We start from the raw sequence: 27639 nt of genomic DNA, 5'->3' as shown, positions 1-27639 counted from the left end.
AACATAAATGTCTTGAAGAATACAATTAGCTTATGTATCCTATCAGGATGATATTAGAAATTAAGTTTCGTTATATTAAATTAGAGATAAGAAGTAGAGGAGCTGGCTTGAGAAAGAATTAGAGTTTGAAACCAATCTAAGACAGAGTATCAGTTTCAAATGTTGACAGTCTAATGATTTTTCTGTGGCAGTTATTCTCTGGGTGTGGCTGTTACACTGAGGGAGTTGGCAGTTACTCTATGGGAGGTAGTTAGCAGTTACTCTCTCTTGGAGCGCTGGGAGCAGGTAACATCTTTTTTCTCTCTCCTCATTGTCTGAGGTAAAAGGAAAGAAGAAAAAAACCTGAAGGAGCTAAGTGATTTTCCTTTTTCAACTTGGGAAATACTAATGATTGTCTATTGCTGTTTCATAAAGTGTTTTATATCTGAGAAGACCAAAGAAAGATCTGCTCTTTGGTTTGGACTCTGAGTTTGTTAAGGCTCAGAGTCCTAACTTGGTTATTGCTGAGGCTTAGCCAGATAGCCTTTGTTATTTTTATAACTTGGAGACAAACTTAAGAATTATATACTTCGTATAAGGATAACAGTGTTTAGTTTATTGTAGAATAGTGAAAATCTGGGTTAATTAGATCAGGAAGGATCAGTGTAGAGTGTGGAAACAGGATAAATGGTTCCTTGTAGAACCAGGGGGTTTTATTTGGATGGAATCAGAATCCTTTAGAGTTAGAAATCCCTTTTTTTGTTCCTTATATCCTCATTTTTATATAACAAGTCTCCTTAGCATCCTTGCACCTGGCACTGAAGAGAAATTCACCTATGAGCTTCACTTCACTGATGTAAACTGAAGATACTTTGTAAGCATAGCAAGCAGAGTATCTAATCAGTTTATAAATCAATAATTAGTTCATTGCTTATTATTTTTACAATCCCTTTGATAAAGAAATTAGTGATCACACAGATGGATGAATAAATCATACTAGAGTACTTTAAAATCCTCACAAGTTCCGTTAAATAAATGTGTGTCAAGTGGTTTAGCAAGGAGAAATACTCTGTGTTTGGACTCCTGCATTTTAGACCTAAACTTCCTACAAAAATAATACTTTGTATTTCAGGAAATTCCTATGAAGCTGCCCTGTTCCCAATCATTGTCTCTGTCTGCTTTTATAAATGAGAAAGGCATGGTTTAGTCAGTGAAAGAGAAAAGGGAACAAAAATTTATTAAATGTCTCCAATGTGCCAGGAATTCTGCTAAGCTCAGTGAAAATTATTCAGAACAATTATATAAGAACCTATAAAGAGGCTCCTGCTCCCGCCACCAGAAGCAGCAGCTTCAGCAGCCGCCGCCGCCGTCTCCCGCCTAACGCCAGCCATGCCCAACATCGTGCTGTTCAGCGGCAGCTCGCACCAGGACCTGTCCCAGAAAGTGGCGGACAGATTGGGACTAGAACTGGGCAAGGTAGTCACTAAGAAATTCAGCAATCAGGAGACCAGTGTAGAAATCGGTGAAAGTGTGAGAGGGGAAGATGTCTACATTATCCAAAGTGGCTGTGGGGAAATTAATAACTTGATGGAACTTCTCATTATGATCAATGCTTGCAAAATTGCATCATCATCCAGGGTGACTGCAGTGATCCCATGTTTTCCATATGCCCGACAAGATAAAAAAGACAAGAGTCGTGCTCCAATTTCTGCAAAACTTGTGGCTAATATGCTTTCCGTGGCTGGGGCTGATCATATCATTACAATGGATCTCCATGCTTCTCAGATACAGGGATTTTTTTGATATTCCAGTGGATAATTTGTATGCAGAACCTGCAGTCTTACAGTGGATTCGAGAAAATATTGCAGAATGGAGGAATTGTATCATTGTGTCTCCAGATGCTGGTAGAGCTAAAAGAGTGACATCAATTGCTGACAGACTGAATGTGGAGTTTGCTTTGATTCATAAAGAAAGAAAGAAGGCAAATGAAGTAGACAGGATGGTTTTGGTTGGTGACGTGAAGGATCGTGTAGCCATCCTTGTGGATGACATGGCTGATACATGTGGCACAATATGCCATGCTGCAGACAAGTTACTGTCTGCTGGAGCCACCAAAGTTTATGCAATTCTGACTCATGGAATCTTCTCTGGGCCAGCTATTTCTAGGATTAATAATGCGGCATTTGAGGCTGTGGTGGTCACAAATACAATTCCACAAGAAGACAAAATGAAGCACTGCTCTAAAATCCAGGTTATTGACATTTCAATGATACTGGCTGAAGCAATACGGAGAACACACAATGGTGAATCTGTATCTTATCTGTTCAGTCATGTTCCACTATAACTCCAGATCATTGCTTTCCTGTAGGCTGTGTACAGCTACAGTATGTTTTTCTTTAATGGGACTCAACAGTATAATAATTAATGTTATTATAGCTTCAATTGTGTGTGCTTTGAGGTCTTCTTTTTTCCTCTCCTGAACCTGTTTGTTGTTGCCTTTCCAACATTCTGCTTAATTCCCCCTCCCCACCTTTTCCCCCATTTTTTAAAAAATAAATTGGCTTCTATGGGAAATGTCTGCATTTTGATTTGGGCTGGCAGATAACTTTCCTGTACTCTCTTACATTACTTTGGAGCTACAATCGTAAGAGTATCATTACATTTCAGAAGTTTTTTTATATATATATATATATATCTGGGCTTGTCAAAGGTAGCCCTGTATTAACACATTTCCTGTAATACTTTTATTTAATAAAAATGTCCATGGGCATCTGGGTAAAACCCCTGTTATATAGAATCAGACCTTTTATTTAGAATAAACATGATTTTAGAGAATTGTAGGATACCTTGAATGTTGATTTTTTTTTTTTTAGCTGGGAGTTCAAAATGTCTTGGACTTGACCTAGTTTAACAAAGTTTTGATTAGCTTAATGATGGTCATTGACCAATTTGCTTATGAAAATTTGTAGACAAATCAGTTAAGGACAGTGTGTAGTATAAATGAATGTAGTTTTATGTATCACATCTAAGTTGGTTGTCATATTGCTGTAAATTTATGCTTGAGCTTCTGAAAAATATTTCCACACTGGGAAATTCCAGAATCTTTAACACATTGGAATTATTTAGAAATATCTAGATACAATCTGTGTCAGACTCTAATCTCTGAATTAACTGGTCTGACATTCTGACTGTAGTAGTGCATTGAAATTGAAGTGGGAAGTTGCACAGTAAATCCCAACTCTTCAAAAATGCACACTCCATTCTGTCTTGTAGTATTCCTTTATCTAGCAGTTAGCTGCAACTTCTGCTTTTCAACTTTTTGCAGCTAAGAAAAATTGACATTTTAATGATTGGACTCCTAATCATTGGACTTTCAATTCGTTAAGATACATAGGAGTGTATGCTCTCACACTCTACTGAGGATTTTTAGGGTTTAAATCCACTGTCTATTCAGTCTTTTTTAATTTTTCTCTTTGACATGAATAAAGAAGTTTGGAATCATCAGGACTTTTAAATGTATGTTTATATAATGCCCTTTTCCCTTTTTTTGTGGTTAGTATATCTGTGTTATTAGTAGTCTAAAATTGTTAAAAGTCTCTAGCACTTGCTTCATTGAATCATCCTAGAGTTAAAACATTTACCTGGAAGGCAGTAATAAAGGAAATCTGGGGAAAAAGTATTGGTAGATAAATATTAAATGTTTGATTAAAACAATACCTGATTATTCCCAAGAGTGTCAATGAAGAAATCACTGAACTAATATTTTTTACATGAAAAATGACTGTTTAAACTTTTTTTTACTAACTCAGAAGTTAAAGGAAAACTTGATGTTAAGACAGCACCACCCTATCTTGCAAAAACAAAACAACCTGGTCCTATTTCTTAATGCACTTTGGCTAGATAGTGAATCTGTATAATTCAGACCAAAAAAAAGAGAGAAGAAACCACATGGTTATGCAGACCAACTTTAAATTGTTAGGGGAATACCATTTTCCAGTCTTTTAGTTAAAAATAACCAACTTTGTTATCTTTTTTTTTCTTTTAATAGCATTATTTAGGATTCTAGCACTTTCAGGTTAACGGGTCTAAAAAGGATGTATCCAATCTTGTTTTGACTTCAAGTTTACTGCATTTTTCTATGCAGTAACATACCTTCCAAAAGAGAATTCTAAAGTAATCTGGTAATTATGCAAAAAGTTTAAATGTGCACATTGTATGAGCAGATGGCTACATATATAGCAAGTTCATCTAATATGATTAAAAGAAGGGACCTAATACACTTCTTTGGCTACTTATATAAGGTATCTCAAAAGACTTTGTACAGTTATTTGTGTTAGTGTTATTGGAATGCAGTGGGAATAGTGTAGCTACTCTTCAGAATACTTGAAGCCCATTGAAATGAAAATATCCGGAACTGATTTTATCCTCTAGCACAAAACAGGGTGAAATCTACATAGCCTGCTCTTATGAGAAATCATTGTTTTGTCATTTATTTAATATTACTTTAGTTTTTGTCTATTTTAGAAATAATTTTATGATGTTAAATATGGCTGTTTACATATATACAGTAGAATACAGAACCTTGTGGAAGGTCGAATAGTCTGTGCCTCAAGAGGAGAAAATACTGGTTTTTTGTTTCTTGTGGGTCTGTCTAGATTGGCCATAGAAAATTAAACTAGCCAAATCTTTCATTTATATCCAGTTCTGCTACATGCATGTAGAATCAGTCTCATTCCAAATAATATGACTTAGGGAACCATGATCATACCAAAGTTGCTCACCCCAAAAATGTCATTAATCAGTAAGTATTTATACCATATTTTTCCTTTATTAGCTATTGTTAATGTCCAGGAATTATATTGTTTGTGGTGCTTGTGTTGATCATTTTCACTGTAAAATTCACTGTTACAAAATGAATTTCCTGTTATTTCCGCTAATATTGTGCTAAAGTATTTTCAATAAAATTGTGTTGCAAATTGCTCCTTTTTATTAAAAAAAAAAAAAAGAACCTATAAAGATATCACAGATGTAGGGGCTTTCTGTGATGTCAATACCAAGTATTGGAATTTGCCACCAAACTATTCCATTCCCATTCATTATAGGGATGCTGTCATGGCACCTTTATGTTATATTGAATTATAAGTTTCTTGATGGTAGGGACCATGTTCTTATTTCTCTTTTTTACCCTAGTCCTCTTTCTACTATACTTGATAGAAATAGCACAGTGTTTGTACAAAGAAGAAACTTCATATATGTTTGTTGAATGATGAAAATAGAACGTGTATATATGTGTGCCTAATTAAAACTTTGGCATATGCATTCATCAAAAATGAATTTTAAATTACTTTCATACTAATTCTTGTAGAAATTCTTCAGTGTGTTTTTATAGTAGAAAACATTAATGCCCAGATTAGCAAAACACAAAATAAAATATTCAATAAGGAGAAAGGAAGGAGTAATAAATTTAAAGGTCAACAAGAGAAATTAACTAGTAAGTGGCAGAAAAGTCTGAATTTGAGTCCTCTGACTTTTAATTCAATGTTCTTTTCATTATGCTGAACTGCCTTGGGAAGAGAAAAGGAAAGGAGATAAACATGGAGAAAGCAGACTATGAGCAGAGGAAGAAAAAAGGCTTTAATTTTCTAAAAAGTGTATATATAAGCATGCAAGATGCACTTCAGTTTTATTTAGTTATCTCAGGTACTTAAATGACCCTGAAGGAATGGATAATACAAATCAATAGTCAACTTTCATGAACACATATTTACCATAGTCTGAATGGGTTAGTGATGAGAGTTTGCTCTCTGATATCTCGAGGATCAGACAACAGAACATTTACAAGAGTACAAAATTGACTCTACTAGTCTAGTTGCAGGTTTCTCCAGCACAATTTTGAAGCAATGTTAGCAATTGTTTCCAAATCAGGTCACAGAGACCCATTATCACACCTACTTAAGAAAAAGCAAGGCAAAAGAGAGTCTATAACTTGTAGTCAGGAAGACCTAAGATCAAATCATGCCTCAGATACTAACTATAGGACTCTGGATAAGTTCTTAAGCTTTCTGTGTCTCAATTTCCCCATTTGTAAAATAGATAGAACAAAAGCACTTATTTCTCAGGGTTGATATAAGGATCAATGAGATAGCATATATAAAGTGCTTAAAAAACCTTAATGTTTAGTCATTCAGTTATGTCCAACTTTTCCTGACCCCTTTGGGGTTTTCTCAGCAAAGAAGGAATATTTTTGCCATTTTCTTTCCCAACTTATTTTTACAGATGAGGAAGCTAATGTAACCAGGGTTAAGTGACTTGCCCAGGGTTATACAACTAGTAAGTGTCTGAGGCCAGATTTGGCCTTAGGAAAATGAGTCTTTCTGGCTCCAGTGCTGGCATTCTATCCACTAGACCACCTAGATTCCCCATGGACACATTAAAGTGCTATATAAATGTTACCTATTATTATTATTTATTCATTATGGCACAATCAAATACTTCTGTGAAGCTATTTAAGTCATTTTACAAATATGGTAGTAATTATAGTAGATTGACAAAATATTACTAGTCAGCCCAGGACTTCAATATTTCTCATATGGACTACTAATTAGTGTCCCTGTACCAAGTTCCTCCTTTTTCTAATCCATCCTCCACATAGCCGCCAACTTGATATACCTCAAGCATGAGCCTGCCCATTCCACTCCTCTTCAGTTGCTCCATTTTTTTTTACTTTTTTCTATAGTCCTTCTTAGTCTGACTCCAATTGACCTTTCTAGGTTTATTATCTGTTACTTTCCTCCACACACTCTCCTTTCAAGCCAAACTGGCATGTTTCCTGCTTCTTCTATATAACATTTCCTGTCCCATTTCTGTGCTATTGGAGTAGAGCTTCCTACTCACATCAAACTCACAGACTTCCTTGAACTCAGCTGAAGTTCCATCTTCTATAGGAAAACTATCTTTATTCTCCCTGTTGTTAATGCTCCCATTCTTTGCCCCATATGTTAGACATATATATTTAACTTTATATCTATATAACTTTTTATGTTTTATATATATATAGTATAAATATAGTCATTCTCAAAATTTGAAAATTTAACAATTGTGACAAAAAGTATTCTCTTGATTTTATTAGTACCTCATTTTCACTTTTACACTGGCAATACCATGCATTCTTGACTATTAGCAGAAAAGAAAAAAAAAGAGGCACAATGTGCTCAAATTTGTGCAGTGGCTAGTATTCTACTGGGTGTTTCACTGTTCTTGTTCATCCTACTGTTTTGGATAAAAGAGTTTCCTGTGAATTTGTTGCATATTTTCATTGTTTGCCTTTAAAAAATCAATCTTTGAGTTGCAATCATACCCCCATAGACTAGTATAAGTCCTCTAGGCTCTAAAGTGATGCTGAGACCTTGGCAATCTTGGTGTCTTCTATCAGAAGTAATTAAAGTTTCAACAATCTTTCCCTTAGATTTCAGAAGGCAGCTGAGATAGACAGATTTACAGCAGTACATTATATAGTACCACCATACAACACAGTGGAGGATAAAAATTTAGATAAAAAATATTTTATTTTTTAAAAGTTTGGTCTCTGTCAGCATCTATGGCATTCTAAATTTCATGTATTATGAAAAGTGAATATTTTCTGAAATCTTTTTTTTAATTGAGACATTAGCATAAAAGGTTACAGAGTTCAATGGAAAAAATGTTTTTCATGTTACCAATTTTATTTTGTATATTGCATTTTATTAGTCATTTCATAGTTACTATGTTAGGAAAAGTGCATATTATCAGAATAAATGTTGTTATAAAGAATTAAAAGAAAACATTTATTTTATCAATTGATACAGAAATATTATGATTTGGGGTATTTACAGGAGCCTAGTCCCCTATTTAGGTGAAGATCAATGTATTAACATTCATTTTTTTTTTACTTGTCTGCCATTTTCTAGGAATGTTACTCCTGTAAAAGTTAATGACTGATTATATATTAGACAGAATTAGGAAGATCTCCTTTCAAATCCTCTATATATATACTACATATATGTATAGTATTTATAGTTATATGTGTATATAACTATAAAATTAGATATAAACATACATTTATATATACCTTTGCACAGAAATACTATATATTATTTATGTACATATATAGATTATTTACTTTTTAGGGTACATGATATAATGACTCAATAAAATGTGAGAACTTTGAGGACGTGGATTGTTCCATTTTGTGTTTGTGTCCTCTGTACTTAGCATAAAACCTGGCACAAAGTAGGTGCTTAATCAATTTTTTTAATTGAATTTAATTGACTTACCAAAATGACACAGGAAGCAAAAAGGTAACATTTAAAGCCTATTTTGTTTTCCATAATCATCTAGAAAGAGAAATGGTGATTATAAAGAACCAGTATGATTTCATCATGACAGATCACACTAGACTAATCTCATTTTCACTTTCTTAACTATTAAATGGGGGTTATAAAAGCACCCAATTCTCAGAGTTGTGAGAATAAAATGAGATATTTGTAAAATATTTTCTAAACCTTTAAGGCATTATTTACATGTTGCTGTAATTATTATTTTATAATTAAGTAAATTGAGACCCAGAGACGTTAAATGTCTTATTCAGTGTTACAGGTAAATCCATGAATATGCTGTTGAACAGTTTTATAGCTATGAATTTTGGACACTATTTCCATCATTTTAATTCTATTTGCGGTCAGCATGCCATATTCCATATCTACTTCATAGATTTAGTTTTTTTCCTTTTGTTTCTTTCAAAATTATATTTGGAATCATTTTGATTAGATTAATGAGTCCCTTCAAATATTTCCCTCTCAGTCCAAAAGAAGACAATGTGAAGAAATATAGTAGACCTGTGTGCAAATCTTGCAAATATTAAATAGAATAAACATAAATGGCATCCTCATAAAATTTGCAAATGATGCGCAACTAGAAAGGGTAGCCAACATTGAGTATGACAGAGGCAGGCTCCCAAAGGATCTTTTTTTTTTTTAAATAAACCCTTCTCTTCTGGCTTAGAATCAATACTGCATATTGATTCCAAGGCAAAAGAACAGTAAGAGCTAGGCAATAGAGATTATGTGACTTGCCTAGCATTACATAGATAGAAAATGTCTGAGGCTATATTTGAACACAGGACCTCTTCCTCTCTAGACCTGATTCTCAAATCACTAGGCCATCTAGCTTCTCCCTCCCAAAGGATCTTGAAGGACTAAACATTTGTTCTAATAAAATGTAATTCAACAAGAATAAATGTAAAGCCTTATTCTAGGTGATTAAAAATAATCTTTTAAATTTTGTATTTAATGCAGCTCTGACATCTCTATAGTAATAAGTACCTAAAGATTATTCCATGAAAACAAAAACATTTTGAAAATTTCTTTCAGGTTTCTCTTCATAAAGAATCCTCAATTTTGTCTTTGGCCTAAAAAACCCAATGCTGTTCTAGATTTAGGGAAAAGCAGAATTGTATAGCATTAAAAGAATTAACAATGTTGTGTCCTGCACTATTGTAGAGTGGAAAACATGGATCCACAAAAATAACAAAGCCACTGACTGGAATGAAGAAATCAAAACATTACCTGCTCTTCAAAGTCATTGGTTTTTTTTTTTTACTCAAAACCTCCAAATCTCTACAGACACTTTCCAGGTTTCTTCTATAATTCACTCCCACATGAATAAGCAGAAGTGGAAAGCCATCAGCAGGATTGATGAATCTTGGCAGATAAATACTCTATCTCATCTTAATTAAATTTTAATCACATTTCAATTATTTATTGATAGTTTACAGAGTCTAGTTTGCTGCTATGTTCTACCTGGTAGGGGACTGCATTTTAGGGTGAGAATTATTTATAGCTGATATGAATTGGAGGAGAATCTTTGAATGGAGAGAGCTCCTACAAAGGTCTCAGATGGAAATTGTCCTCACACTTGTCAATTTTTTCTGAGGGTAAGGGGAAAATTCCATGGAATTCTTACAACTAGTTACATCTTTATATGATGTTCCATTCCAAATGAGTTTGGGTTTATAAGGTTAACAGATAACATTATTCTATTTCCTCCTAATACTATGTGTAATGTTTCTCTGACCCCCATTGCCTACAGGCCAGATGTGTTACCTTTCATCTCTTTCCCAGAGTACTCTTATACTCTTAGGGGACTGGAGTAGGTGTTTCTCCTCTTTGCTCTTGGTTCACGCACCCACCAGATGTGTTCCCCCAACTTTAGGCACATCTGTTCCATTTAATTACTTCAAAGTCAAAGTAGCTTTTATAAAGGAATATTTACTTCAAAAGTATAGTCAGAGGAGGCAGAGTCAAAATGATAGTGTAGAGGCAGCAAATGTTCAAACCTCTGAAAATCATTCCTTACCTATTACAAACTAAATGGTCCTTGGGGACTGAAAATCAAATCTAAAAACAAGACAGAGTCAAGGAACCCTCCTGCTAGATTAAACATAAAAGGTATGACCCCCAAAGCCATAAATCAAGAACACTCAGGTTTAAGGGGAAGAAAGAAGGAAGGTCCCAGGACCACTCCCCCACCTCTAGAGCACTAAGCCTCCAGTGGCAGCTGGAACCTCTGAGCTGGCAAAGGCATTGGTCTGGAGGGAGTACCTTGCAGACAAAACTGTGCCAGGATCAGAGCTTCCAAAACAGGTAGTGGGGAAGCAGATAGAGGAGAAATGCAGAGAGCAGAGTGGGAAGCATAGTTGCAGCAGCAGAGACTCTCCATATCACACCCCCTTCCCAACATTTTGGCCTCAGGGCATATCCAGCCACCAACTTAATCCCATCAAAGCATTCAGAGGGCAGGGAAGCTCAAGCTCCAAAACCCCTCCCCCACCGACTACTGGACTTAATCCCATCAGAGCCTTCAGAGAGCAGGGAAGCTCAAGCTCCAACACCTCTCCCCCACAGACTGCTGGACTTCATCCCATCAAAGCTTCCAGAGGACAGAGAAGCTCAAGCTCCAACACCCCAACCCCACAGACTGCACTGAGAGATATACTGACAAAACTCCAAGGGTGGAGGCAGAAAGAGAAGACCAAAACCACAAAAAAAAAGAGAGAGAGGAGTAAGAGCTCAGGCAACTGCAGGGAGTAAAGAAGGAATAAAAATGAGCAAACAACAGAAAAAGAAAAAAGAAATTACAATCAACAGCTTCTATACAGGCAATGAACAAAGAGCAAACAGAACAAAGAAGGATGAGGGAACAACAAGGAAAAAAAAAGAAAACTCAGTGAATTGAACACAGGCTCAGGAAGAACTCAAAATACATTTCAAAACACAATTAAGAGATGCTGAAGACAACTGGGAAAAGAACTTAAAAAGCAAGATAAGTTATCTGGAAACAGAAAACAGTGTATTGAAAGTCAAAATTAATCAGCTTGAAAATGAGGCAAAGGAAATGAAAGAGGAGGCAGAGAAGATGAAAGATGACCTCGAAAGAAAATCAGACCAAAAGGAGAAGGATAATCAAAAAGCTAGGGAAGAAATTCAGTCTTTAAAATCCAGAATAAAACAACTAGAAGCAAGCAACTTCACAAGGCAACGTGACACTCTAAAACAAAATCAAAAGAATAAAAAAATTGGGGAAAATATGAAGCACCTCATTCACAAAACAGAAGATTTAGAAAACTGTTCCAGGAGAGACAACATAAGAATCATTGGTCCACTGGAAGACCGTGACAAAAGAAAAAGCTTAGACATCACACTACAAGAAATTATCCAAGAAAACTGCCCCAATATTCTAGAACAAGAGGGAAAAGTGGAGATTGAAAGAACCCACAGATTACCTCATGTACTTAATCCCCAACTGACAATACCCAGGAATGTTATAGTCAAATTCAAGAATCATCAGACCAAGGAAAAAAATATTACAAGCTGCTAAGAAGAAGTCATTCAGATACCATGGAACCACAGTGAAGATAACACAGGATCTGGCTGCATCTACACTGAAGGACTGAAAGGCATGGAATATGATATTTTGGAAAGCAAGGGAATTAGGTCCACAACCAAGAATCAACTTTCCATAAAAACAGACTATATTCTTACAGGGGAAATTAAGATCATTTAACAAAATAGAAGAATTCCAAGCATTTGTAAAAAAAAAGACCAGATCTGAACAGAAAAATTTGATGCTCAAACTCAGATCTCAAGAGAATCATCAAAAGGTAATTAATAAAAGGGGGAAAAAAACAAAAAAACATAATTTTTTAAGAGACCCAAAAAGTTAAAATGATATGTATCCCTATAAGAAAAGAGGTCATTGGTGAATCTTAAAAATTGTTATTTTCACCTGGGCAGCTAGAAGAATTACACTTAGAGGAAACAGTGACAAACTGTATAGGATGAAATGACAAGACATAAATATGTATATAGATATATGTATGCATAAATACATATATATGTGTGTGTATATATATATATATACACACACACACAACTAGAGCTAAAAAAAAGAGGTTAATTCTAAAAGAAATAGGAAAAGAAACAAAAGGGGGGGTTAATTTATACATGGGAAGGGTAAAGAGGTTGGAGATAGGAAATACTCAACTCTTACCTGCATTGAAATTGACTCAAAAAGGGAAGAAAAAACCAATCCATTGGGGCAGAGAATTGATTTGTGCCCCATAAGGAAGTAGAAGGGTAACAAATGGACTGGTAAGGGGGAGGGTGGGGGTAGTTTAAAAAGACTGTAAAGAAAATAAGGGGGAAATAAGAAGGGAGGGGTGTAAAGGGAAGAAAAACAAGGGTGGGAATTAGGGGAACTGATTAAAAACAAGTAGAAAGAAATAGTGAAAGAAGAAAAGGCAGGACTGGGAGTAGAAATCAAAATGGTGGGAAATACACAGCTGGTAATCATAACATTGAATGTTAATGGAATGAACTCACCCATAAAACAGAAGCAAATAGCAGAGTGGATTAGAATCCCAAACCCTACCATATGCTGTCTACAAGAAACATACAGGAGGAAGGTAGATACTCATAGGGTAAAAGTAAGAGGATGGAGCCAAATATATTGGACATCAACTGATAAAAAGAAAGCAGGAGTCACAATCATGATATCTGGCAAAGCCAAAGTAAAAATAGATCTAGTTAAAAGAGTATAGTGAAGGTAATTATATCCTGATAAAAGGCAATACAGACAATGAGGAAATATCAGTACTCAACATGTATGCACCAAATGGTATAGCATCCAAATTTTTACAGGAGAAACTAGTGGAGCTCAATGATGAAAAAGATAGAAAAACTGTACTGGTGGGAGACCTGAACCTTCCTTTTTCATAAATAGATAAATCAAAACAAACAAATAAATAAATAAGAAAGAGGTAAAAAAAGTGAATGAAATCTTAGAAAAATTAGAGTTAGTAGATATGTGGAGAAAAATAAATAGGTACAAAAAGGAATAAATCTTCTTTTCAGCAGCACATGGTACATTCACAAAGATTGACCATGTATTAGGGCATAAAAACATTGCAAACGAGTACAAAAGAGCAGAAATAATAAATGCAATCTTCTCAGACCACAATGCAATGAAAATAATAATTAGTAAGTTTACATGGAGAGGCAAATCAAAAATTAATTGGAAATTAAACAATACAATTCTCCAAAATGGCTTAGTTAAAGAACAAATCATAGAAACAATTAATAACTTCACTGAAGAAAATGACAATGATGAGACATCCTTTCAAATCTATGGGATGCAGTCAAAGCAGGACTCAGGGGGAAATTCATATCCTTTAGTTCATATATTAACAAATCAGAGAGGGCAGAGGTCAATGAATTGGGCATGCAAAATAAAAAACTAGAAAGTAAACAAATTAAAAATCATCAGAGGAAGACTAAATTAGAGATCCTAAAAATTAAAGGAGAAATTAATAAAATTGAAAGTCAAAGAATTATTGTTTTAATAAATAAGACTAGAAACTGGTACTTTGAAAAAACAAATAAAATAGACAAAGTACTGGTCAGTCTAATTAAAAAAAGGAAAGAAGAAACCCAAATTGATAGTATCCAAGATAAAAAGGGAGACCGCACCTCTAATGAAGAGGAAATTAAGGAAATCATTAACAATGTTTATCCCCAATTACATGTCAATATATATGGCAATCTATGTGATATGGATGGATATTTTCAAATATAAATTGCATAGACTAACAGAGGAAAAAATAGACTACCTAAACAACCCCATATCAGAAAAAGAAATTGAATAAGCCATTAAAGAACTCCCTAAGAAAAATCCCCAGGTCCAGATGGAGTCACAAATGAATTCTATCAAACATTCAAAGAACAACTAATCCCAATATTATACAAACTATTTGACAGAATAAGCAAAGACGGAGTACTACCAAATTCCTTTTATGCCGATTCCAAAGCCAGGCAGGTCAAAAACAGAGAAAGAAAACTATAGACAAAATCAGCTTAATAAACATATATGCAAAAATCTTAAATAGGATACAAGCAGAAAGACTCCAGCAAGTGATTTTGAGGGTTATTCACTATGACCAGGTAGGATTCATACCAGAAATGCAAGGATGGTTCAATATTAGGAAAACCATCCACATAATTGACCCTATTAACAAGCAAACCAACAAAAATCACATGATTATCTCAATAGTTGCAGAAAAAGCCTTTGACAAAATACAACACTCATATTCCTATTGAAAACACTAGAAAGCATAGGAATAGAAGGGCCTTTCTTAAAAATAATAAACATAAAAAAATAAAAATAATAAAATATATCTAAAACCATCAGCAAATATGATCTGCAATAAGGACAAACTTCAAGCCTTCTCAATAAGATCAGGATTGAAACCAGGATGCCCATTATCACCTCTATCATTTAACATGGTACTAGAAACATTAGCAGTATCAATTAGAGAAAAAAAGGAAATTGAACGTATTAAAATAGGCACGAGGAGACCAAGCTGTCAGTCTTTGAAGATAATATGATGGTCTACTGAAAGAACCCCAGAGAATCAACCAAAAATCTAGTTGAAATAATCAACAACTTTAGCAAAGTTGCAGGATACAAAATAAACCCACATAAGTCATCAGCATTTCTATATATCTCCAACCCAGTTCAGCAGCAAGAATTAGAGAAATTCCATTTAAAATCACCCTAGAAAATATGAAATACTTAGAAATCTATTTGCTGAGACAAACACAGGAACTAAATGAACACAACTACAAAACTCTCTCCACACAATTAAAACTACATCTAAACAATTGGAAGAACATCGACTGCTCATGGGTAGGACGAGCTAACATAATAAAAATGACAATCCCACCCAAATTAATTTACTTATTTAGTACCACACCCATTAAACTACCAAAAAACCTTTTTTTACTGAGTTAGAAAAAACGATAACAAAGTTCATTTGGAAGTACAAAAGATCAAGGATATCCAAGGAAATCATGAAAAAAAAATGTGAAGGAAAGAGGACTTGCAGTCCCAGATCTCAAACTATACTATAAAGCAGTGGTCATCAAAATAATATGGTACTGGCTAAGAGACAGAAAGGAAGATCAGTGGAATAGACTTGGGGTAAGTGACTTTAGCAAGACAGTCTATGACAAGCCCAAAGATCCAAGCTTTTGTGACCAAATTCCACTATTTGATAAAAACTGCTGGTAAAATTGGAAGACAGTATGGGAGAGATTAGGTTTAGATCAACATCTCAAGCCCTACACCAAGATAAACTCACAATGAGTGAATGATTGAATATAAAGAAGGAAACTATAAGCAAATTAGGTGAACACAAAATAGTATAAATGTCAGATCTTTGAGAAAGGAAAGACTTTAAAACCAAGCAAGAGCTAGAAAAAAATCACAAAATGTAAAATCATTTTTGATTACATCAAATTTATAACTTTTTATATAAACAAACCAATGCAACCAAAATTAGAAGGGAAGCAACAAATTGGGGGAAAATCTTCATAACAAAAACCTCTGACAAAGGTCTAATTACTCAAATTTATAAACTGCTAAACCAATTGTACAAATAATCAAGCCATTCTCCAATTGATAGATGCGCAAGGGACATGAATAGTCAATTAGCAGATAAAGAAATCAAAACTATTAATAAGTACATGAATAGTATTATAAATCTCTTATAATAAGAGAAGTTTATATCAAAATAAATCTGAGGTATCACCTCACACCTAGCAGATTGGCTAATATGACAGCAACAGAAAGTAATGAATGCTGGAGGGGATGTGGCAAAGTCAGGACATTAATTCATTGCTGGTGGAGTTGTCAATTAGTCCAAACATTCTGGAGGGCAATTTGGAACTATGCCCAAAGGGCACTAAAAGACTGACTGCCCTTTGATCCAGCCATAGCACTGCTGGGTTTGTACCACAAAGAGAGAATGAGGAAAAAGACTTGTACAAGAATATTCATAGCTACACTCTTTGTGGTGGCAAAAAAATTGGAAAATGAGGGGATGCCCTTCAATTGGGAAATGACTGAACAAATTGTGGTTTCTGTTGGTGATGGAATATTATTGTGCTCAAAGGAATAATAAAGTGGAGGAATTCCATGGGAACTGGAATGACTCCAGGAATTGATGCAGAGTGAAAGGAGCAGAACCAGGAGAACATTGTACACAGAGACTGATACACTGTGGTACAATCAAATATAATGGACTTCTCTATGAGTAGCAATGCAATGATCCAGGACAATTCTGAGGGACTTATGAGAAAGAACACTATTCACATTTAGAGGAAGATCTGTGGTAGTAGAAACACAGAAGAAAAACAACTGCTTGAATACATGGGTTGAGGGGATATGGTTAGGGATGTAGACTCTAAATGAACATTCTAATGCAAACACCAACAACATGGAAATAGGTTCTGATCAAGGACACATGTAATACCCAATGAGATTGCACGTTGGCTTTGAGAAGGGGGAGGGGAGAGGGAAATGTGATTCTTGTAACCAAGGAATAATGTTCTAAATTGACTAAATAAATTAATTCAAAAACAAAAATTAAAAAAGTATAGTCAGAATAAAAATAAACATTTCTCCCCCCAAAATCTGATGGCACAATCCCTCCTATAGCACTTTGGTCTCTGGGGACACAGTTTAATAATTCTTATATAGCATTAGTCCCATGAAGTTTAAAGACCAAAGGTAGAAGGAGGTAACCTGGGCTCAGGGTCCTGAGTCTCTGGCTTCTCAGAGCTTCCCTGATGAGTTGGATGTACCATCTGTCCTGGGTTCCAAGTTCACCATAACTCAAGCACCTGAAGAACTCTACTCTTCACATACAGAACTAAAAAGGACAAATGCAACAAGGCCAGAATCCCAAACCTCTTTCTTGGGGCCACAGGGCCTGAGGGGTGAAGGTAACCCTCCAGACCTTCCTCCCAGGATGGTGTCCCTGCCTTAGGTGAAGAAGACCTTTATCCCTCAGATACTGCTAGAAGGAGAGAGAACTATTGTGTCTCAGTCAAATTTAAAGATGCAACAAATTCAAGCTACACACTTTGGAAATAAACCACTTCTATTCACATGGTAGCCAATACAGGATGTTTTCTCCCAGACTCAGGTCCATGCAACTGGACATCTCCCTTTTAGGTGGTCTGGGCTTGGGCCAAAGCCCCATTATAAAGTACAGTAATTCACCAACAAATGGATTTTGGTTTTGTCAGCTTAACAACCAGATATCTCAAAGGCCTAGAAAATTGATGCAGAATGTAGACTTTTTTTTCTACTCATCCTTTATTTTCTATTAAAAAGATTTAAATAGTTAAGTATCAATTTTATCTAGTATTATTATCTCAAGGAAGCTAAGTGGTCAAGTCCTTGAGTCAGGAAAACCAGAGTTTAAATCCTGCCTCAGACAATTGCTGGCTATATGACTCTTGGCAAGTCACTCAACTTCTGTATTCTCTTACATGACCAATATGGAAATATGTTTTGCATGATCATACATGCATAACTCAGGTCTAATTTCTTATCATCTCAGGGAGAGGGGATGGAATAAATAGAGGAGGACAATTTGGGTCTTATAGGTTTGGAAAACACACATTAAAAGTTGTTATTACATAAAATTGTGAAAATAAGGTATTTTTTAAAAGAGTAGAAAACAACAAAGAATTGTCAAGGACAAAATGAGATAATATTTGTAAATTGTTTTGCAAACATTAAATTACTATGCAAATGCTCACTATTATTTTTAGAAGCAATTTATTTGTGTAATATTTTAAAATGCAGATTCAATTTCATCTAATATTTAAGGAAATACTGTACAACATATGATTCAAATAGGTACTTCCCCTACTATATTATCATTATTCCTAACCACTGATTACCATATTTTTTTTTCTTCAGGTTCAAATAGATATATTAAAACCTAAACTTGAGTATAGAGCCTTAAAAAAAATTTTTTTAATAATTCAGGCATATTTCAGAGTAGATTCTTGTCAAAATTCCTTGCAGAGTTTCTGCCTAGTCTTTGATTTCTCTCTATCTGAAAAGAACTTTATCTCTCTGTCTAATCAAATAGAAGACTGATTTTACTTTCTTCCATCCTGTCCTATTACATGTACTCATATTACTAGTATTCTTTAAAAAAAATTATTTTTAAACCCTTACCTTCCGTCTTAGAAGCAATACTGTGTATTGGTTCCAAGGCAGAAGAATAGTAGGGGCTAGGCAGTGGGTGTTAAGTGACTTGCCCAGGGTCACACAACTAGGAAGAGTCTGAGGTCAAATTTGAACCCAGGACCTCCTGTCTCTAGGCTTGGCTCTCAATCCACTGAGCCACCCCCAATACCAGTCTACTTAATGATATGGTGATGATTTCTTGCCTTCTATTTTTTGTCCTCTAAACCATTCTTCAAAAGAGGCTAAAAGTAATCTCATTAACATACTTATCTATCCCTTCACTCTCCCACACAAAAACTTTCAAAGTCTCTCTATTGCCTAGAGGATAAAATGCAAATCCCTAAATCTGGCATTTAAAGCCCAGAATCAATTAGCTCCAATCTTCATTAAGGACCTTATTTTACATCACTTTTTTTTTTCTTGTGCTTACTGCTCTGGCCAAAGTGGACTATTTACTTATCCCAAAATTAGACCTGTTGCCTCTTGCCTTTTTGCAATCAGACTGTCAGTAACCCATTCGTGCCTAGAACACATCTATCTTCCTCATCTCTGTCAAACGCTTTCTCTTGTTTTAAGGCTTAGCTAAGGGATTCTTTTCTCCATACAGCCTTCTATGATACCACAAACTGGAAGCATTTTTTTTCCTTTAGTTTCCCTATTTTATCTCTGTCTAATCCTTTCCTTTTCCTCCTCTCATTTTCTAGCTTGAGTTATATTTATTTGGGCACATGTCCCATCCCCACAACATCCATTTCCCCAACACATGCACACTTTCCCCAGTAGATTCTAAGAGTCTTAAGGACAAAGAATGTGTTTTTCATCTATATAATTTCAGAAACTAGGATAAGTCATGGGCATTTAAATCAATATTATTGGATTGAACCGAATGAACTCTCAGTGCTCCCTCTGACTTGCCAGCATTTTTCTCGAACCTGATAGCAAATCAGAAAGAGAAAGAACACCCTTCTAGGCTTGAGGTCTATGGTTTGCATAAAAACCTCATCATTGAATTTTTCCAGTCAGTATTTTTCTGGCAAATAGTTTCCAAGTTGCTTCAGGTCATATCTTCCCTCTCTTCAGAGAGCTTAGCTGCTAGGTATTTGCTAATTACTTCTCCTCAAATCCAATGCTTACCTTTCCTCATTAAATAATTTCCCTAAGAGCTCTGCAGCTTTTTACAGTAAGGCGTCTGATTTTACCTACTTTCTGTTAAAGGGACTCAGTGGTACTAAAATCCAAGTTTACACCAAAACAAGAATTTTCAAAATAGATTTAAATGGATTTTTAAAAATAACAATGCTTTAAAAGGGAGGTAGGAAGGTATTTATTAGTCTTCCTTTAGAAGGAATGGAACTTGGGAAATAAAAACAGATCATTATTTTTAGGGGCTGGAATACAACATAGAAATTGGATTCATTTTTATATTTCATTCATTGAGATATTTATTAAGCGATTTATACACACATGGCACTGTGCCATGCTTACTGGGAAGAAGAATGAGGAAGCTATGGACCCCATCCTCAATAACATAGTTTAGCTGGGGAGGTGAAACATGAATACAGAGAAAGCCAATGCAAAGCAGAGGCAGTGGTATATGAGGATAATTTGGTTTGGAAAGTTAGAATGGAAAGTTGGGATAATCAGGCTGTAAAACCAACAGTGAATGTGGGAGAATGCAGCAGCCTCAGCTGTGGTGTCTAATTAAGCTGTATTTGCATTTCAAAAATCAGCACCTGAGGCCATATTCAAACTATTCAGTTATAGGTAACAAAAGTAAGTATGAACTTTGATACCTAATTTTATAACATAATGTCCCTACCAGTCCATTGATAGGCAAAGCTCATCTCATAATTAATTTTCCTTTTAAGAAACGATGAAGTAGGCCTAGAGATGGGAGGTCCTAGGTTCAAATTTGGCCTAAGACACCTCCCAGTTGTGTGACCCTGGGCAAGTCACTTGACCCCCATTGCCTAGCCCTTTCCATTCTTCTGCCTTGGAACCAATACACAGTATTGACTCCAAGATGGAAGGTAGGGGTTATTTAAAAAAAAAGAAAGAAACAATGAAGGGGCTTTAGGACAGCATGATATTGAATGTTCCAACCTGGGAAATCAGAAATATTTGAGTTTTTTTATCAACCATAATGACAAGAGGAAGACTCTGGGATGGAGATTACATGGCATTCTGTTAAAATGACTTCTAAATAATACCCTTCCTAGTTTAGGCATCTAGGTGGTATAGTGGATTAACTGCCAAATCTGGAGTCAGACAATTCATCTTGGTCTCCAACCAACTAACTGTGGGACCATGAGCAAGTCTATTAATTCTGTTTGCTTAAGTTTCATCATCTATAAAATGAGTCAGAATAGGCAAACCACTCCAAGGTCTTCCAAGAAAACCCCAAGTGGGGTCAAGAAGTCACAAATGATTGAAACAACTGAACAACAATAAGAATTTGGAAAAAAGTACTGCCTGGGTATTTCAGCCCACTTTAATAGACCTGAACTCTTCCCCCCCCCCCATATATTTATTTATGTAATTATTTTAGAATGTTTCCATGGTTACATGATTCATGTTCTTTCCTTCCCCTCCTCCCTGCCACCGTAACCAATGAGCAATTCCATTGGGTTTTATATGTGTCATTGATCAAGACCTATTTCCATACTATTACTATCTGCACTGTGATCAATTAGAATCTACATCCCCAATCATAGCCCCATTGAACCATGTGATCAAGCAAATGTTTTTCTTCTGTGTTTTCACTCCCACAGTTCTTCCTCTGAATGTGGATATTGTTCTTTCTCATACGCCCCTCAGAATTGTCCTGGATCTTTGCATTGCTGCTAGTAGTGAAGTCCATTACATTTGGTTGTGTACCACAGAGTATCAGTCTCTGTGTACAATGTTCTCCTGGTTCTGCTCCTTTTGCTCTGCATCAATTCCTGGAGGTTGTTCTAGTTCACATGGAATTCCTCCAGTTCATTATTCCTTTCAGCACAATAGTATTCCATCACCAACTGATACCACAGTTTGTTCAGCCATTCCCCAATCGAAGGGCAACCACTCATTTTCCAATTGTTTTTTTGCCACCATAAAGAGTGCGGTGATAAATATTTTTGTACAAGTATTTTTCCCTATTATATCTTTGCAGTACAAACCCAGCAGTGGCATGGCTGTATCAGAGGGCAGGCAGTCATTTAAAGCCCTTTGGGCATAATTCCAAATCGCCTTCCAGAAAGGTTGAATCAATTCACAACTTTACCAGCAGTGCTTTGGTGTCCCAATTTTGCTACATCCTCTCATGATTAAAACAACAACAACAACAACAACAACAACAACGAAAACCACTATCCACAGCCAACAGAGGAACTATTGGAACTTAATTGCAAAAGAAATCATTCCACCCTTCAGTTTATTTCCTTCATGAGATCTTTTTTTATATCTAGTATATGTCTTTGGTTATGACATGGGGGCTATGCAAATATATATTACATGAAAGCACTGACATAACCTATATTGAACTATTTCTTGGAGTGGGGAAGGGAAGGAGGGAAAGGAGAGAATCTGAATTGCAAAAAAAAGTCACAAAACAATTGTCAAAAAGTGTTTCTACATGTAATTGAAAAATAAAATTCAATTAAAAAAAAGAAATTGGTATCCTGCAGCTCCCTCCATCCTGTCCTAACATTAAAACTGTTAAGGGTATGGGGTTAGTCTGGAAAGAGCCAATATGTCTTCATTATGACAAAGCACCAGAATTTCCCCTTCAAAAGAGATTTACCAAAACATGAATCAAGAAAAAAAAAACACATAGTTTTACTTTTCTAAGAAAGTTTATTTCAAGCTACTTTTGGAGTTAAAGATGAGAAAAATGGGTTATTTAACCCATTTGTAACAGCTAACATATGTGAAGGTAGGTAATATACAAAACTTAACAATATTTTATATTGAAAAACTGTTATCACATTACTGAATTTGAACCAACTGCTGATTTGCAGGTGTTCACAGCAGAAAGATGGAAGAATATAAATATATGTATATATTAAGAAATATATATACATATGTATGTATATACATACTTTTAATTATGTATAGAAATGTAGTTTACCCAATAGAGAAGCAGGAGGGAAAGGAAATTAGGAATGGGAGAGAGCAATTTTAGAAGGGAGAGCAGATTAAGGGAACTAGTGGTCAGAAGCAAAATGGATTTATGAGGAGGGACAGAATAAAAAGAAAGAGACAGTGAAATAATATTTTAAAAAGTATAGCAAGTTTCTCTAACAAAAATCATATTTATTAAATATATAAGAACTGAATCAAAAGAACTCTCTCAAATGATAGCCATTCCCCAAGTGATCAATGGTCAAAGGATAAAAACATAGTTTTTAGAAAAAGAAATCAAGTCTATAGTCATCTGAAAAAATTATCTAAATAATTTTAGATTAGAGAAAGACAAATTAAAGCAACTTGGTGGTGGCACCTCCAACTTATCAAAAATAATAAATGTTGGAGGGGATGAGAGAAAATAGATATATTAAAGAACTGTTGGTGGTTTAGTGAACTGGTCCAAACATTCTGGAGAATAATCTGGAAGTATGTCCAAAAGTGTTTAAAACTGCATTCCCTTTGATCTGGCAATAATACTATTAGGTCTATACCTCAAAGAAATAAAAGAAAAGTGAAAGGATATATGCACAAAAAAATTTACAGTCCCTCTTTTTATAGTGGCAAAGAATTGGAAACTGAGAGGATGCTCATCAATTGGGTAATGGCTAAACAAGTAGCATATGATTATCATAGAGTATTATTGTGATATATTGAGGGGGGTAGTTTCAGAAAAAAACAGGGCAAAATTTATGTGTGCTGATGAAAGGTAAAGTGGAAAATAACTAGGAGATCATTGTGTCTAATAACAGCAATGTTGTAATGATGCTCAACCATGACAGACTTGGCTTCTCTGATAAACACAATGATCCAAGACATTTCAAAGGACTTGATGATAAAATTAAAAAAAAAATGTTATCTACCTTCTTAAAAAGAACTGATGAACTCAAGTGCAAATTGAAGTATACTTTATTTTTCTCACTTTTTTGTGATATAGCTAATATTGTTTTCCTTCTAGGCAGATGGGAGAATGACAGGAAGACAAGAATCTGCAATTCAAAAATTAAAAAGAAGAGACTATTAAAATAAATAAATAACATCTTAAAATAGTTAATTTTACATGGCCAATTCATCTCAAGTCTTCTCTTTTGTTTTTCCTTCAGACAACAAAGAAAAAAAAACCTAATAATTTCTACAGGTAAAATGATATTAGTCACCTGGCTATCTTTGGGTCCCTTGAGTCCTGTAGCAGTTTTTCCAGCTGGATTCCACTCCTTCTGCTTTCAGTTTCCCTGATGTCTCCTGTGTGGGCTGTTTACCATCTGCTCTTTCATTACCTCAGGTCATGGTGGAAATGGATAGGGATGGCTTTGGGATGTCCCTTCATTTCACTGCCTTGTTGCCTCAGGCCATGTGTAGGGCTACTCCTTGAAGTTTCCTTACCTAGGGCTTTCTTATGACTGGCTGGTCTTGGGCTTGTTCTCCTGTTTCATACTCTCAGGATGCTTGGAGGAAATGAGGACTGTACAGTTATTTGCTCTGAAAGCTCACCCTATGCAACACTCACTTAGCTACTTTCCGCTCTCGCAACAGTCAGACATGTCCCTCTGACATTCTTTTGTATTGAAATGCCTTATTTTCTGTTTTTGTGTGTTTGGAGGATTTGTGTGTGCTGAGCATCCCTTATTTTGGCCATCTTAGCTCCCAGACACAAACCAATTATTATTTGTGAAGGCACTGATGAGTAGTCTGACTTCTCCCCCACCTTCCAAAAAAGAAGAAATCAAATCTAAAATCCCAATACTAGCAAATAAGTTTTTGAGAAATTTTAGAAAAAATTTAGTGTCTCAGCAATGTGCCCATATCTCTCTTCCAATCAGATTTATGAAGCCTCAACAGAAAAAAAAAACCCATAATATCAGATTTGAAAAAAAAAAAGTAAAATGATTTAATTCAATCAACGTTTGAATAGCTAGAGGAGACTTTTACTTAAATTTGGGACACCCTGGGGTTGGAGACAAGAATGAAGAGGAGATAAAGATGCATCACATCATAGTTACCAAGAGACACATTTACAAAAAGAACTTTACAGAGGCAGGATTAATGTCCAACTTGGTGTAAGAGGTATGTTGACCTTAAAGAAGATGATTTTCTTTCCAGAAGGAAGAATGTTAGAATCAATAATCCTGCCCTAGGATCTACATTATACAAGGATCATGCACTCTTCTTAGTTCACTGGGGGATTGTCTGGATTGTGATGTCTATCAGGAATATATGACTGATTCTTTATTTCTGATATTATAGATGATATCATCATTTTCAATTAGTGAGAGTTCAGGCATAGAGAATTCTTGAGATAGAGGAGTGTATCAAAAAAAAAGGAGGTAGAAGGAGAGAGCATAGCTAGATTAGAAAGGCCAGACTTAGACAACCAGAGAGTTTTGGGATTGCTGTGACAAAAAAAGAATGGAAAGAAGAGAGAAAAAGAAAGAAGGAATGAAAGAATTAAGGAACTGAAGAAGGAATGGAAGAAAGAAGGAAGGAAGCAGTAGAATAAAATTTGAAAGCAATAAGCCAGTGAGCTTGATATAATTTTCTGATAGAATTCTATAGATAACTAAAGCAGGAAAGGAGAAGACAAAAAGATGATTAGTGAATATTTCAGAAAGGAAACAGTGATTACAAAGAACCAGCATGGCTTTCTCAAGGAGAGGTCTTACTAAACCTAATTCATTTTTTGCCAGGATTACTAAACTGATAGATTGGGGAATACAGTTGTCCCTCATTATGTTGAGGTTCACTTATCCCAGCTTCACTGTATCACTGTTTTAAATATATGTGTGTGTGTGTGTGTGTGTATTTTTGTATCTCGGAATTACATTGATTGTGGCACACTATTGGCTAAAGGAATGAAAGGCAACCAACTACAACGTGGTGTTCTGTATTCTGGGTGCTGATTGTTCCAAGGGCTGTAGGTTAATAAGAGTGTGGAAAAGGTTTATAGGAGAGTAGGAAGGGTTAATAGAATCTTAAAATATATGTGAATAATAAAATATATATAACCCCACTACTTTGAGGATTTTCAACTATTGTGAAGGTCTCTGGAACTTAACTTCTGCAATAGGTGAGGGATCATTGTATTGTACTTAGTTTAAAGCAATATGCAGTACAAAATAATGCTGGATTTAGATTCAGAGGTGAGATTTAGAGAATACAGAGTCAGAGGATGGAAGTTCTAATATTACCTCTGTCATTAGTTACAGCTATTACTAGATGGCCTCTAAAGTCTCTTCAAGTCCTAAATTTATGACCCTAATTAGGCTGTAGCAAAGCATTTGACAAAATATCATGCTGTTCTTCTGAAAAAGATATTGAGATGTGAACTAAAATTCAGTTGTGTTAAATTCAAGTAGAAACTGATACCTATGGGTCTCTATTGGTTTAGAAAAACCATGAATTATTTTTGTCTGTATTTTTGGTCTGATTTTGATACCTCTGGGCTAAATAATAATATAATTAGGTGGATTTAGAACTGGTTAAATGGTCTGACTCAAAGAGTAATGGGAAACCAATTGGAAAGAAGCTCTCCCATGGAGAACCCCAGGGATCCTTGGTTTGGCCTTGAACTGTTTAACATGCATATTTTATTGATGACTTGGACAAAGGTAAGGATGGCATGTTTATCAAATTGGCAGATGATGCAAAGATGGAAGTAAGAGCTAACTGAGAGCTAACACCATATCAATGGCAGTCAGGATGAAAAGAGATTTTGATGGACTAGAGCAGAGTTGTCAAAAATGGAACCCACATGAGTCCCATAATACTCTTAAGTGTGCCCAAACTAGATTAAAAGGTAAGTGGGAAATATTCAAGAAACACTAAAAATACCCAAAACATAAATATTAAAATTTTAAACTAAATTAATTTGTAGTCCTCCTGTATTCTTTTGTATAGATTAGTGACTGCTATTTGTATTTGACTTTGATACCAGTGAGCTAGAGCATTGAGTTGAATGTAATAAGGTGATATTTAGTAAGACTGAAGGAAAATTTATGCTATATTTGATTTGAAAGAATTAACTTCACAAATTCAAGATGAGGGAGGCATGGTTAGACAATAATTTGTCTGAAAAAGATTTGAATGTTTCAATGAACTGAAACCTCAATAATCATTGACAGTATGGTATGTTACCCCCAAAAGACAATGTGATCTGGGGCTACAATGAAAATCACAGAACCCAGGAACGAGAAGCCTATTCTATACTAGTTCAATTATATCTAGAATACTATGTGCAAGACTGGGAACCACAGGAGGACATAGAGCATGCAGATGAGGGCAATGAGGGTAGTAAAGGTGTTCCATTCATGCCACATGAAAATCAGTTGAGGGAGCTCTGGATGTGTAGCCTTAAAAGAAGATGAGGAATGGAGCTGGCATACGTGCTGTCATGTGGAAGGGAAAATTCCACTTGTTCTGTTTGGCTACAAGGTGAAGAACCAGAAATAATAGACAGAAATAGAATAAAAGTAAATTCAGGGAAAAAACTGCCTAACAATTGAATCCATTAAAAAAATGGAATGAGCTGGATCCCCTCATCAAGAATAAGGGGATATAACCACTCGTGGCTTATATTGTAGTAAGGATTCTTTTTCAAGTAAGGGTTGGACTAGATGACTTCTGGGGTGCATTGTACCTTTAAAAATTCTGTGACCTGTATATGTAAAGGACCTTATAAATGGTTCTCTAGTCTCTGCTAGAAGAATACCTCCAGTATTGACACTAAATTGTTCAGTTTAAAGGATTGTAATTTCCTCATGGGCAGGGACATAATGGAAATGCTGATTCATATAGCTTCTTATTTGGCTAAGTTGAAGATACAAAAGTGCGTCTACATTTATCAACTATTCCTTATGC

At 35.2% G+C, this 27639-nt stretch overlaps 1 pseudogene; it reads left to right on the top strand.

Moving 5' to 3' along the window:
- Window positions 1–1290: 1290 nt before the first annotated feature.
- LOC103099150 (ribose-phosphate pyrophosphokinase 2-like) lies at window positions 1291–4958 on the top strand (annotated as a pseudogene).
- Window positions 4959–27639: the final 22681 nt, after the last annotated feature.

The sequence above is a fragment of the Monodelphis domestica genome, chromosome 2, assembly GCF_027887165.1.
Source record: "Monodelphis domestica isolate mMonDom1 chromosome 2, mMonDom1.pri, whole genome shotgun sequence".
NCBI lineage: Eukaryota > Metazoa > Chordata > Mammalia > Didelphimorphia > Didelphidae > Monodelphis > Monodelphis domestica.
Note: the sequence above shows the minus strand (reverse complement) of the source record. Positions and strands in the feature narration are given on the sequence as shown.